Source organism: Panthera uncia, chromosome A2 (genome assembly GCF_023721935.1).
Source record: "Panthera uncia isolate 11264 chromosome A2, Puncia_PCG_1.0, whole genome shotgun sequence".
Taxonomy (NCBI): Eukaryota; Metazoa; Chordata; class Mammalia; order Carnivora; family Felidae; genus Panthera; species Panthera uncia.
The window spans coordinates 136,369,525-136,385,853 of NC_064816.1; positions in this window are offsets into that span (position 1 = coordinate 136,369,525).

A 16,329-nucleotide genomic window follows, 5' to 3' on the forward strand; every position below is an offset into this window, starting at 1 on the left:
TATTCCCCTGGACTGTGCTCCGGTAGAATTTTGATTATAGAGTTTACATTTGTTACATCAGTTTTTATCATGTTGTATTAAAGTTTTAATCTATTTGCCTACCTCTCTCTCTGAGAGAGCATTCCATATGCTCATTGGAAGTGATGGGAAACATATCTTTCTTATCCTTAAGTGCTTAGCATTTAGCACAGTGCTTAGCATACGGCAAGTTTTCAAAACCATTGGATGATACTATCAACCATACTAAGTGTGACTATGTAAGATGAATGGCATTCATTGAAATTTTAACCATTTAACCGTTTAATCATTTAACTATGTGACCATGTAAATTTTTTAACCATTTAACCAAATTCAAATGAAAAGATGGTAGTCTAAGAAAAAGTAAAGGGTAAGAGAGGAACGTGTAATTTTTTTGTTTTCATTTTTAATTCAGAATAACCACAATATATTTACATACTGGGTTATTCTTATCTTCAAAAAGTATTCCATTTAGTAATTAAGAAACTAGACTGTCTGAATGAAATCCTTTAGGAAACTATAATGCTCTCTTCTCTGAGAGTTTGTAATCACCAAACTACTACATAATCTCCAATTTTATCTTCCTTTAATCCAATTCTAAAGCTATACCAGATAACACACAAGAAATCAAATGAAAAGACTCCAGCACCAAATGATAGGCTACCAGGCCTGTTTTACAATCCTTTTTCACTAGAAAAGACTTGTCTGACTTCACATGTGACAAAACCATCTGAGTTTCTCTTGCCACAGTGCTTCCCTCTTCACTGTGATAGACATTAGGTTAATCGCGAAAGAGAAAAGGGGGCAAAGTTAAAAAAAAGGTCATCGGCTGATAACGTGGCACGTACTGCCTTCACATTGATGTCATAATGCTCGAAACCACGACTCCTGCCACTTTGGACATTACTGGAGTTGTATCATTTCCTAAGATCATGAAACTGTGTAGATTACGTAAACGGTTACTACAGCAGCAGATGTCAAGACTTTCTTTTGTCGCCTCCCCAGTCACACTAAGTACTGGTGCCATCCCCGTCATGTTTTCTTCATTTTATTCTCCTTTAGCCCCCATCTGATACACTCCTTCCATAACAGTGTTTTATCTCATTTGCATGACACTTTCCTGTATATAAAATACTTCCACACAAATTCTCTCACACAGCCTCATGATAACCCTAGGAGATAGGCCGCACTGGCATTGCTGCATAAATTCAGCAAGGTACTGTTAGCAGCTATCATTACTGAAAACCTTCTTGATAGGAGGCACTTTAATAGACACTTTATACCTTAGTCTCATAAACACATTATTTTATAGTTGAAGACATAAAGGCTAAGCAACATGTCCAAGGTCACACAGTAAAATAGTGGCAAAACAGGGCTTTTATGGTAATGTATAATAGAGATTAATACATATATGTACACATATGTATACGTGTATATTATATATGTACATGCAGGTGTGTATCTGTTTGTGTGAATATATATTTACTCTGGGTCCTGTATAAAGCTCTCCAGGGCTTTTAAAAAGTTCCTAGCTTAGCACAATTTTTACTCTGTCAGAACTAGAAGGCAATTAGCTTTGACCCCTAATAAAATACCTTACATGAAGTGAGATTCAGGACAAGGCAAAGCAAAGCATTTCCTCTCAGGGGGTCACAAGTCTGGAAAAGGTTTTATGGTGGAGGATATTTAAAAAAGAGTATGCTGTGCCCTTTTCATCTGACATAGTGTCATTTCTGTTAATTCATGGCCGTGACTCAACTCTCAGGTGGGGAAGTCTTGTCTTCCTCAGACAAAGTTACAGACAGCAGAGCTCAGGAATAGAACTGCTAAATTTACTCAATTGGCTAGAAAGCTTCCAGAGTTTTCTAAGACATACCTGTCTGCTTTGCCCAGGTCTCTTTCTTTGTAATGCTAATAGGCAGGACAGCTGAAAAGAATGAAGCATAGGGGCACATCTCTTGTAAGCCATCAAAAATTAGTGGGTGGCACAAAACAGTCTTCCATGCCTTTGCAACTCAGAAAATCTCCACAATGTCCACTGAACCTAAGAGTGTTTAGTGCTGAGGGACTTTTGACATTTGTGGAAAGAGGTAGAGATGATTCTGACATCATATTTAATGGTAATCATGGAGAAACCTGCATGTCTCCTGAAGTGTAGCTTCTGGAGACATGCAGGAAGGGTTGTCCCTGTTAAAGAATCTGCATCTTGCAGAGCTCTTCATCTGACAGGACAAGATGAGAAATCCACTAGGAACCCAGGATCAATTAACCTCAAACCCACCCAGCTCATACATTTTCAACAACCGTATCTGTACAAAAGTATTTTGAAAGGTAGAAAAATTAGCTTATATTTTTTACTGTATTAAACATTCATTTGTATATTCATTAGTATTAATATTGCTTTGCCATTTGGTTATGATAGTCCATCCTCCATCACTTAGGTTGTGTAGCATTAGACAGTCTATGAGAATAAATCAGAACTCTTTTGGTACTAGAGACTAGTATTTAAAATGGTTTAGGGAGCATATTAAAGTCATGTCATCCCATTGTCACCATCGCCGCCCCCCAAGGTTTTTGATATCCAGGAAACTAGATTTCCACTAGGGATAGATGAATTTCAAATTAGATAAGAGTGATATTGACAATTTTCTAAACTTTTGATAAATTAGCATTTCTTGTAATTGAATAATTCAACATCAAACTTGTATGGCCTAAGAGAAAAAAGTATAATTTCAATGCATTCCATTGTTTGTATAAGGAATTTTAATTCTCTATTCTTGCAAACACATTCAATATTCTTCTCAGTTCTGCATAAACCCTGGATTGGAGGGTTCTGTATGAAACCAACTTAAAGACAATCTCCCTTTTAAGTAATCCAAACAAAGATGGCTAACTTATTCCACAAGTGGCTTTATATGTTCTGAAAAGACATTGATTGCACTGAACAATAATCTTTGTCTTTAAGTGGAGTGATTAAGATAAAATAAATATATAGCAACTCAATCACCAATAAAAATAGTTACCCACGCTCTGAGTCACTGTTCTCAAGTGGTTTTCAAAATTCCATGCCATGGACAATGTTTTAGCTAATGGCTGGGTCTACAGACACCAGGTAAGTAGTAAAGCTTCTGTGGCTTCTCCACTCAAGAGATTGGCCCTACTGATAAATGGTTATCCCCATTATCTCTTTCAATACAATGGGTTTTCCCCCATCAAACACCATTTAAAATGTATTACCTCAGTGAGGAACAAAATCAAGTGTAGTTTTAAAGGTATGTATTAAGGTCATATGTTAGACCATGCCCTGAAAAACCTTACCACCTAGAGGAAAACAGTACCAGACTGGTGAAGGAGAAGCAGAGAAATGAGGACAAATCTAGATTTAATAACACGGCTCTGGAAAGCTAAGAGCTCTCTCTGTATAAACTAATAATTGATTCTGGAACATGGAGAGAATTGAGCACGCAAGTAGTGGTGAAGGTAAAGGAGATGAAGAGCAATCAGCAATTCCATTAGTCAATGAGACATTTACTAGGGGTCTATAAATACAGCACACTTGGTCTTGAATATGTATAAAATTTGAACCAATAGGAGACTATACCCACAAAGAGTTTGTTTACAACATAGCCTTAGGCTGACTATATACAGGTGAAACACAATTGTAATTAATGAGTTTCTAGTGGTACATTCAATAACAAAATCCTTTGGATGGAATCCAAGGAAGATTTGCCCTTGCTGAATCATAGCTTCTCATTTATTAGAGAGAAGATCCAGTATTTTGAAAATGCATTTTAGTCACTCAAAAATTAAACAGAAGAGCACTGACAAATTCATGAGCTACCAAACTTGAACATGAATATTAATATGAGAGCTTTTCTTATATTAACCTCAAAAATTGTGTATATTATAGAATTGTTTTACCAAAAGCAATTTTATATTTTGCCATCAGTTCTCATGATACAACAAGAAACTAAGCATGAAATTTTTGTCGATGTATTTATTTTAGAGCTCTTAAAAAATTCTTCACTATAGTATATTTCATTTAGGAGGATTCATAAGAGAAATGTTTTTCAGTTTAATCCAAAACAAATGGTTTGCTTCCATTTTATTAACATTATGAAACATGTTAATGATTTTGTTTCCTTCATTGAGCTCATAAGTAGGAGGTAGTTAGGAAACAAATTTTCTTCACACCTATTGTTGCACAGGATGTATATGGCATGCATTTTTGTGCATTCACCTTACATGTAATTTTGTTTCTTATCCCTATTGTTTTCCTTTTTTCTGCAATAATTTTCTCCTTTATTTTTTATCCTGATATATATTATTTATTCTGATATACCCATTTTATCCTGATATATAATTATCACATACAAATAAATGTATGCATACTATGTGCACATAATATATATAATTGTTGACATTAATAGAAGCAAGATATAAACACTAAGATTCCCATTCAAGATGAGAGGCTGGCGAGTTTGCTAATAACTATCAGTTTAGGTTTTGAGTAACTAAACTGTGTATGTGGGTATATGGACATACATGTACACATACACACATATATACATATGCACACACATATATAAACACACGATAGAAAGAAAATACATATATGTTATTTTTATATGTGTGTGTGAATAAATCACCTCAATAACCTCATATCTTTTTGAAAGCAAAACAAGTAGTTCTTAATTTCTTTTTCCATTTCCTTACAACTGATACCACAGTCAATTATCAAATCATTCAGGTAAAATGCAGGCGTATAAAGGTGATTCTTATTAGTTTAGTCATATGGATTTTTGTTAAATAAATTATACACATACCAAACAAGAACACTAAAGGAGACTTTCCTTTTCACACTGGAGAGTGAAGACGGTGTTTTCTTATCATTGTTTCTTATGGAAGACAAAAGGACTTTTAACTCACAGATTTTGTTTAATCTCTTAGCTCATTTCCTATTTTGAAATGAAATTTCAAATTGAAATTTCAAAATGAAAACAAATTTCAAATTGTTACTATTTTATTAAATATAATAATAACTGCCATCATCTAGCAAGATTCATGTGAGTGAATTTCCAAACACAAAAGTTATTTTATTTATTCTAATTTTTCTCCTTCTTATCCTAACCTGAAAATAATATCTGATAAAATATAAATCTCCTGAAAAACAAGATTTTGTATTTAAAGCTTTTGTTGACTGTTCCTTTACCTACTGATGTAATTATCATAGAAAATTTGAAAAATACAGGAATATATAAAATATTTCATTGTTATTAAAGTAATTCTTATAAATACATATTGTATCAGGACAAGCAACATTATACCATGCTAACAAAGAACCCCCAAATTTCAATGGTCTCAACCCACTGAAGTTTATTTTTCATAAATTCTATGTCCAATTCAGGTCATCTGGGATCTCTGTTCATTATAATTGTTAAGGACTCAGGTTGGCTAATATTTGGTCTAAGTCTATATTTTGCCACAGGGAAGCCACAAGCCACACAGTGTTACTGAACGCTTGAAATGTGGCTAGTTCAAATTGAAATATGCTATAAATATGAAATACATATCAGACACTGATGACATAATGCTAAAAATAAATGAAAATATCCATGTATAATTATTATATTGATTACATGTTGAAATATTTGAGATATATAAGTTAAATAAAATATATTATTAAAATTAATATCTCCTTTTTCTTTTTCCTTTTAGAATTTCACTACTAAAAATTTTAAATTACAAATATGACTCACATTATATGTCATTTGGCTAGTGCTTATTTAGACAATGTTTCCATAATTGTCACAGCAGGACAAAGAGAATGTAGTAAATCATGCACCACTTGTTAAAAGTTTTCACCTGGAAACAACACTCATCATTTGCACTAACACTGCATTGGCTAGAGAAATTCATAAGGTCATGAATAGTTTCAAGAAGGTGGAGGAATAGAGAAGTACAGACCTACCATGTACTTAATAGGGGAATAATTTTGAACATGACTATAATATATATCATCATAACTATAATATATATTCTTAATCTGTTCATACAACTTTGTAAGCATATTAACAAAAGTACTTTTTTTAAAAAATTCCATTTTAATTACTTCAGTGATCACCATTATCTTCCTATCCTTGATTGCCTGGCTTTGATTGATATTTTATTGGTAAATTAGAGTATTCTCTCAATTAATTTTATAAAGAGCAGCACACTCCTTATAGGGGTATCAGACACTAACAAAGGAATTTTGTTAATGTTCCTGAAAAGTGAGAGGGATAGGAAGAGAGGAAAAGTGAGAGAGAGAGAAAGAGAAGAGAAAATTCAGGACAGAAGAAAGGATCTTTGGGGGAGAGGTCATTCATTAAATCATTCTTCGAAAGAAAGGGAGAAAACACCTTAAGAATTCTGATGAACAAAAGTTTTCTACTACGTTACATTAGTAACCTAATTTTCTCCTTCGATGACAGTAGGAATTTTAAACTTTTCATTTATTTTTTTAAAAATTTTTATTGATTTATTTGAAACAGAGAGAGAGAGAGAGAACGAGAGCACACACACACGAGCAGGGGAGGGCCAGAGAGAGGGAGAGAGAGAATCCCAAGCAAGCTCCTCACTGTCAGCACAGAATCCAGTGTGGGGCTTGATTTCACAGTGAGATCACGACCTGAGCTAAAATCAAGAGTCCAATGCTTAACTGACTGAGCCACCCAGGAGCCCCACACTTTAAATTTTTTTAAGCTAACTTCCCTTTTATTTTAACCTCTCATCCCCAAATCACTTTCTGTTTTTTTTTGTATAGTGCAGCAGTGTCTACCAGGACTATCTGCAATGATAGAAATGTTCTACATCTTTTCTGCCCATTGCAGTAGCCACCAGCCACATGGGACAGGAAGGTGACTAGTGAGACTGAGGAAAGAAATTTTTAATTTCCTTTAAATTTAATTTAAATTTAAAAACCACATATAGACCACACGAAAATAGAATACGTGCTTTCTCAAATATTAATAATGTCAGAAAATATTTTTCTTTGAGCTCCTTTAGTATACCATTTTCAGAGTTATGCTCTTACATTGTTCTGGGTGATATTACCATCATCTGCTGTATTTTGTTGTAGCCTCCATATTGGATATTTCCACTTAATCATCTTGGAATGAAGAAGAAGCTTCCAGATCTTGTATTTGCTAAGAGACAATTATATAAATTATTATCCTTTTTTACTTTGTTTACTGTCTTATAAGAGTGTGGAATCCTCTCAGACTTAAAGCGATATGTACAACTGGGTATAACAGGACAGTACCTAACCCAGTTTCCAAGGTCTAGAACATGCATTCATTGGGTATGCTCTAATGAAATATGTCAGTGTCTTTTTTTTACTCCACTATCTGATCACTGATGCTCAAACTCAATGAAATGCTTGCAAATTTAGAATTTCTAACATAGACTCTTTAGGTTTCTACTCCTCTCTAGAGTAATTAACATATTGGGATTAAACTTCCCAGAGTACAGTGTATCATATTGGTTTACCTCCCCATCTCCACCTCCCTGCCACCTGCTTTGCTATTTTCTGGGAGTTGGCATCCTAATGGCTTCTGAGTTTTTTTGGACATGTTACTGTTGCCTTCTGATATGACAAGTTGTTCAAATTCATATTGGATATTTCTTGCCTCGGACTTCGAATCACTAATTCTCCAAGGATCCCTGATTTATTTTAGCGGGAACTGGTACTAGGAATGCTCATTGCTATTGCGCTGGCATTGTTTCCTCCACCTTTTCAGTGGACAGAACTGGAAATAACTACTTATTTGTTTTACACCATATTGCATACACAATCGCCATCACAACAGCCAATACTGCCATCAACAACATAACTACCAAAATATTTGCTTTAGGGATGGTGTTCTTTTTGGCCTTAGGATATCCTACCAGGACTGAAGAGCCATATTACTTCATTTTAAATTCACTTAGAACAATCTTATCTCTGAGGCTATTTTACCGCTGGGTAAAAATCTAGGTCCATGTATTTTATTTTACTTTCCATTTTTAGTTATTTTAAATTTTGATTTTATTTTATAATTAAGGAAAACATAGCACCTTAAGGAAAGATAGAAATCTATAAGTCTACACTGACATAAATCAATAAATGAATAAATAAATGGAAAGAAAACCTTCAAACCTTCCTTACAGTAGAATGCCAACTAATAATGTAGAAATACTGCAAACCAGAAAGTTAGTATTTAGCATCATCACAGTAATAATTAATTGATGCATAAAATATCAATGGATGCTAAAACTCATGGTGAAAGCAGGATGAGAAATAGAACTTTTGCATAGTCTGAAAATATCTATCCCTCAAAAGAGCTTCAGGGAAAAAGAAGTACCTTTACCGTGAAAAAAACCTGACAGATACACCTCCTTAATCAAGTGATCAAAACCATAACCACCAGTACTGAACATCAACATCATGTGCTACCGGTAAAGACAGCAACACTTCTGTGACATTCCAGCCCAAACTACATAATCTACATCTACATCTAATTGTAAGGAAACATTAGACAAACTCAAACTGAGGGATAACAAAGACAGCAACTGACCTATAAGCTTAAAAAATATGTCAAAGTCATGAAAATAAAGAAAAGACTGGTCTTCCAAAAGAGATACTAAAAAGACATAACCAGGTGGAACATTTAATCCTAGATTAGATTTTTTTGCTATAGTGGATATGACTGAAACAACACGAGAAGGTTGAAGTGAGTCTCTGGAAAAAAGATATGTGAGTGTTCTTTATAATACCTTTACAATATTCTTGTAAGTTTGAAACTGTTGGTTGGTTGGTTGGTTGGTTGGTTTTTTAATTACATGGTTCCAAAAGTCCAATATACAGAGCTCAGGCCTTTTGGCTTTTTCTTTGATTTCATAAGTAACTTGGTGTAAATCTGAAAGAATACTAAGACCCCATTTTAAGTCAGAAACTGAGTTTGTAAACATTCTTTCAGAAATTTGTCTTTTGCACGAACAAAGGCATATGTCTAGATCTGCAAACCACATTTTGATGCTTCTTTAATATATGTATCTCACATAAGAAATAGGAATCTAGGGGCGCCTGGGTGGCTCAATCCATTGAGTGACCGACTTCGGCTCAGGTCATGATCTCAAGGTTTGTGAGTTCGAGCCCCACATCGGGCTCAGTGCTGACAGCTAGGAGCCTGGAGCCTGCTTTGGATTCTGTGTCTCCCTCTCTCTCTGCCCCTTCCCCACTCATGCTCTGTCTCTGTCTCAGAAATAAATAAACATTAAAAAAATTAAAAAAAAAAAGAAATAGGAATCTATGGTCAAAAAATAGCAAATATGAAAACCATCCTTTAGTATTACTGATAAAACACTGACAAAGAAAACTCAGGACAATATTGCAGAAGTCTCTACAACTTAAATCAAAGTGGGAATCCAATTTTAGTAAATATAGTTTGAGAATTTAAGAGAATCAGAACCAAATTTTTTCCATCTATTGCTGATTGACTTGATGAGTTTCTGGCAACATCTTTTTATTTGGATGATTTGAAAAAGCAAGAATTAATATACTTCTAGAACCTAGACTCCCCCAAAGTATTACTTCCAAGAAGATGAATGTAATTTAAATCAGTAACATTCCCCAGCAAGTCAGTCAAGCAACACTCCTGCATTATAGGATTGATGTCATAAATATTAATCCATCTATTAACCTGACTTCAAAGATTTCTCATTATAGGATTCCCTTCTCTTCTCTAAGAGCTTATTCTATTGCTCAACCCTTCCTAAAATGATCAGGTTTTTATACCAAAACTTGAAGAAATTATTTTTCTGTCTAGAATTTTAAGTTGATTAATCCCTTATTTTAAGATGAATAATCATAAAATTGATCCATGGTCTCCCTAGGATCTACCCTTATTTATTCATAGATATTTGGTATCACTCTTTTCTACTGTCTTCAAGTTTTGCTCATTTTCTCATTTATTCATCATAAAAGCTTCTATTAATTTATATATTCTTCTAATTGCTTCCCCAGATTTAACTGTAATTTATTTATGGTTTAATGTAATACTCAAAAAAAATCAAAGACATTGGAAAAATAATATAATAATTTAGCCATTCATGTTGAACTAAATTCTCAAACTCCTGGAGAGATTTATTATATGGGCTTATGCTTCCTTAGCTAGAGCCCATAAGGTAAATTAATTGGGCTGGTTTTATTTCATTTTTCATCATAATAGATTTGAAATAGAGTTTCCAGCTTACAGATTTGCTTATATTGAACTAACTCCAATTACAGAATATTAAATTAAAAGCCCAGAAATGTTTAAATTTGGAAGCAACTCTTTTAAGACTTAGGTGCTAACTCTAAAAATTCATTATTACAATAAAATTATGCAATTTGGGAGAAATGTGGATAGGACATGGATTCAGATCTCCTGAGGTGGATCTGTGATCTGTAAGTATCACCTAACTAACTTTAGGAGAATCATTTAATCTCTTTGAGAAGTTCCTTGTTTATAAATATATTAAAAACGTCATACACAGATTTTTTTCAGGAGCCAACATGGAAGAAGTATTTGACTGTGTCTAATCTCTGCCTCCAAATTTTGACTTGCAAAGAAGTTTCCTGGAATAACAGGATACTCCCATAGGGTCAGGGATAAACCAATGGGCAAATACCTCATCCCGGATGAATACTAAAAAGTGATATAGAATTATCTTCCTCAGGGGTGCCTGAGTGGCTCGTTGGTTAAGCCTCCTACTCTTGATCTCAGCTCAGATCATGATCTCACGGTTTGAGTTTGAGCCCCACATCGAGGTCTGCGTGACAGCATAGAACCTGCTTGGGATTCTCTCTCCCTCTCTCTCTCTCTCTGCCCCTCCCCCACTCTCTCTCTCTCCTCAAAATAAATAAATAAACATAAACAAATAATTATCTCCTTCATATTTATCTTCAATAAGGAATAATCCCCAGAGTATTTGAAAAGAGTATAAAAGTTTACTGAACACCCACTATGGGCAGGTCCCATCTGAGACATTGTAATCATGAAAGAGAAGGTTATAATTTGGGGTTAAATAAGTATACTCAGAGAGACCAATCCTCTAGTGTTAACAGAATTTGGGTGTCACATTTTCACGAGAAATATTTCCCTTTGGGTGGGAAAAATGACTTTTTAATGTTTATTTTTGAGAGAGAGGGTGACAGAGAGAGCAAGCAGAGGAGGGGCAGAGAGAGAGGGAGTTAGGGAATCTCAAGAAGGCTCTGGCTGCCAACACAGAGCCTGATGTGGGGCTCAAACTCAAGAGTCCTGAGATCATGTCCTGAGATGTTTAACCAACTGAGCCACTCAGGTTCCCCAGGAAGAATGACTCTTTAAGCAGAGCTTTCATAGGAAAGGCAACAGTATGAAACCAGAACCACGAGGAGAAGAGGAGAGAGCCATGGATTGGCTCCAACACCCACATAGGATGAAAGTCAAAATGTAGCAAAAAGATGAGGCAGGAGTTAGAACTCAAGTAAAGATTGGGAGCCAATAGAAGTTGCTGCAAGTTTGGTACCAGTAATTTTTACCGAGTGATATATATTATGTATTTAAACTGGATGATATAATATAAACTAAATTAAAAAATGAGGTTCTCAAAACATTTAGATATTCACTGTTAAGAAATGCTTTCTTGTTTGTGACACTGAGGTGTCTTGGCCCAAAGACTAAAATTAGCAGATGAGAAGGAAAGAGAGAGAGCCAGAATCATTTGTTACTTGCTCGTACTTTCATTGTAAGACGCAGCACATATTTATACCAGCACCATCTCTCATTACCCTGAGTTGAAAATTTGGGATGAATAATGTGTTAAGCCTCAAAGGAATATAGCTTTGCAATGCATCAATAGTACCATCTGTCAATATGTTAAATGTTGGAATATACATGGAATATTATCAGCCTCATCCAATTCTGTTATCTCCTTTCATTAGACTCTGGGCCTTTAATGATATCTGGAAACTTATTTTACAAATCATGATTCCTAAGTCTCTGTTCAAGCATATACTATATTCCACGTGTTCTTCTTGTTCTTTTGTAAACTATTATTTTTAATCCTCAAGCCAATAAAATATATTTATGTATATATTTGTTTTATATATAATACTTGTTTTATTTTATTTAATAAATACAACTGTTACTTTGTGGTTATATAAGAACTCTACAAATACTAATGCATTTGATCCTGTTAACAATTATATAGAGTCTGTTATTATCTCTATTTTTCCAATGGAGCAGAGAAAGATTAAGTGACTTCCACAGTGTCACCTGCAAGCAAGTGGCAAAGCCTTCTGGTATTAGAGTCCATGTTTTTAATCACATATCTATGCTTTAACAATTATTATCCTGATATTATTTATAAAGAAAATGAGGTCCCAAATAGTTAAATCATCCAAAATGCTCACTAAGCATTACTGTAGAACCAGGATGCAATGGTTCTTTGAAAAAATAGGACTTCCTGGTTTTCATGCAGATTTCAAAGGGTAGTCCTGGAACTCTGGGAATCCCACAGGTACTTTCAGGGAGCTAAAGAGATCAAAGCTATCTTCCTTTTAATATTAAAACATTAGTTGTCTATTTTTTTTCTCTCCTCTCATGTGTACAATTGAACTTTGCAGAGGATACATGACATATGATAGTGCAACATTTTGAATGCAGAAGGAGCTATGAGAATCCAGTTGTCTTGTATTAAATCAGACATTAAGATATCTGCACAATGTCACTCTTCCCGCTAATTTTTTTCAAGAATAGATTTTTCCATAACAACATGTTGTGTTAACCTATATAATAGGTTTGTTAATTTTAAATAAATTAAATATAAGTCTTTGTAATGTCTTAGTTTTAATTTTTTATATAGGAAACATCAAGAAATGTAGGAAACCCACATGGGCAGAAGTTCATTGAGGTCTTCAATAATTTTCAAGAGTGTAAAGGGGTCTCAAGGCCCCAAATCTGAAAGACACTATTCTTTAGAAACAGTTTATTATATATCAGCTGGCCCAATAATGCAGTGAGAAATTAAATGAATGTGAATTTGGAATATCCAAGTTATTGTCTATGTTATCAGGATAAGTCATTTGGCTTTTGTGTCCTTATATTCCTTACATGTTCAAGAGATTCGAGGACCTAATATTTATTACTTTCCTAGTTAATTTTCAAACCATATAACCTAAAGCAATAAAAACAGCTAGCTTTAATGATTTTCATTTTTATCATGGCATTTGATTATGTATTTCATAGCAAAGTACTTTTGCCTCTTTAAAAAATGTAACATTAAGTAGAGACCAATAACCTGACTTAGAGTCTTTTAAGTTTCCAATGTTTCTAATTTTGCGTTTGTTTTCTCTTTTGAACGGAGTTAGAGGACATGGGAAGAGCAAAGTTTGAGAAATAACATGATGAATTTAGTGTGAGGTATGCAGATTGCCAGGTGCCTGTGGACATTTGTACAGAGATATCCTGAAGGAAGCTGAGGAAATTAAGCTGAACCTCAGAGACATCAATTCGATAGCTATAGATTCTTAACATACAGGTGGAAATTTGAGCCATGAGAATACATGAGTTTAAGAAGAGAGCAAAAGCATGTAAAGACTGAAAGGAGGGGTGCCGGGGTGGCTCAGTTGGTTAAGCATCCGACTTCAGCTCAGGTCATGATCTCACCGTTTGTGGATTCGAGCCCCAGGTTGAGCCCTGCATCAGGCTCTGTGCTGACAGCTCAGAGCCTGGAGCCTGCTTCAGATTCTGTGTCTCCCTCTCTCTCTGCTCCTCCTCCACCCATGGTCTGTCTCTCTCTCTCTCTCTCAAAAATGAAATAAACATTAAAAAAAATTTTTTTAAAGACTGAAAGGAGAAGCATGACAGGAACCAAGTTGTAGGGAATGCCAGAAAGGAGGAATCCTTGAAGCAAACAAGAGCTAATCATAGAGAACTAGGAGAAGGTGGTATCAGGACACATAGGAAGAAGCATAAAATATCAAGGAGAAAACGATCTTAGAGTTAAATGCAAAAGAGAAGTCCAATATACCATTGAAAATATGACTTGCAAGAAGTTTCAGAGTGTCTGTAGAGTATCCGGTGCAAGGTCAGATTGCAATGGGTTAAGTAGAAAATGGGAAGTAAGTGAAGAGTATGTATAAACCACTCTGTCTAGATATTGAGGAGAGATTAAAGTAGGGAAGACCAGGGAGAAGAAATCTCACGTATTTTTCACAAAAACATAAATTTAGAACTCAAATGTTCTATTTAACACTTCACTGTGCACAAACTTTTAATTCCTCCCAAATTAGTTCCACTTACTAATCAGCTGTCATCTAATTACAGAAATGATCACAGTAAACCACTTTAACTTCATTACTAAATACCCAAGGGATCAAGTGATTCCCTCATGCCTCTGTGGTCACACTGCCCACCCAAAAGTCCCATACTAGCTGAACAGTTAAGTGACTTTCTGAGAAAGGTCTTAGAATCACCTAGAATATGGACTTCACACTGAATAGCGAAATGAGAAGTGATAAATTAATTTCAACTTTCAAATTCAAATCCCCATGAATGATTTACTTTCCTATCTACTTTTAAGCCTAAAGAATTCTCCTTTTCAAGATCTAAGTGATAACTGTGTTTTGGCATTAATAGTCCTTGAATAAAAAACATCCTGTGCATAATAAAGGACCACATTGCAAAATTAACGTAACCATTTCACATTCCCTCACTTAAGGATTCATTTATGGCCTGTGCTACATTTCATCTGACCCTGAGTTCCACTAAACCTTTTAAAATTACCAGGCATGTCAGTATTTCTTTATATCAATGAGTTCAGGTTCAAAATGGTGACATAAGAGGAGCCTGGGCTCATCTCCTCCCACACACAGTCTCTAGCTATATAGGGAACAACTTCCTCTGGAAAAAAATACACACACACAACAACAACCACCACCTAAAAACTGTTATCTGAGCAACTGGGAGGCCTCCCAACAACAGAAGGCCCACACAGAATCAGGTAGGAGAGGCTGGGACACTGTCTCACCATAAACCCCATCCACGGCACCGCGGGGACTCACAGTCAGGAGGGCATTCAAATCCCGGGGCTCGTCCCTGAGGACTGAAGGGCTTGAACCCACGTCAGGCACCTCCAAACTTTTAAGACCTGCACTTGAGAGAGGAGGCCCCCAAACATCCAGCTTTGAAACACACAGGGTTTCCGCCTCGTCAGACGCACAGGGCTCTAAGGACCCAAGAAATAGCTCAGGACTGGAACTCACCTGCTCCAGGGAATGGCCTAGACGTGGCCCGCTGAGAGGCTTAATAAGCTTAAAGTGTAGGCCTGAAATGCAGGCATCTAATTTAGCGTACAGCTAGAGGCCTGCTAGCTGGTGGGCATCTTTACCTCTCTCTTTGCCTCTCTCTTGCCAGCGGGTGACCTCTTCCTTCTTTTTCTTTTTTTCCTGGTGGGCGCCATCTGTGCGTTCTCCCTCTGCCGCACTCCAGCTTCCTTCTGCCAGCAGACCGCCCAGCCTTTGGACCGCCCAGTCTTTGGAGGGAAGCTTTTACATGCCTCCTGTGCCTGGTTTTTACGTCTGGCGCCAGGGCTTTTGCAGCTGCAGCCCAGGGGACCCCTGTAGATCACCTAGCACTGGTGGCCAGCAGGACTTACTTGTAGCCCCACTGACGGTCTATATATGCATACTTTATTTTTTTACTATTTAAAAATGTTTTAATATTTATTTCTGAGAGAGAGAGAGAGAGACAGAGAGACAGAGTGTGGGCGGGGGCGGGGCAGAGAGGGAAACACAGAATCTGAAGCAGGTTGGGGTGGGAGGCTAAAACCCACAAACCTGGAGATCATTACCTGAGTCGAGGTTTAAGGACTGAGCCACCCAGGCGCCCCTATATTTGCATACTTTAAAAGCTGCTGCCTGAGCTCTGGCTTCCAATCAGCCTGAACCCAGGTGCTGGCTGAGATCATCCGCTTCAGGTCACTGACAGGTGTTAGCACATCCTCAACCACTGGGAGCCATTAAAGACAAAACTGGCTGCTGGGACAATCACAAAGGTTTGAGGGACAACCAGGAGGGAGACCAGAGTTGAACCGTATTCAACCTCCTTCCCCCACCCCCAGAAGGCCACTCCTTCAAGACTGAGAGAGGTGGCTGTTTTACCTAATGCACGGAAACCAGCACAGGGTTGAGCAAAATTAAAATAAAATAAAATAAAATAAAATAAAATAAAATAAAATAAAATAAAATAAAATAAAATAAAATAA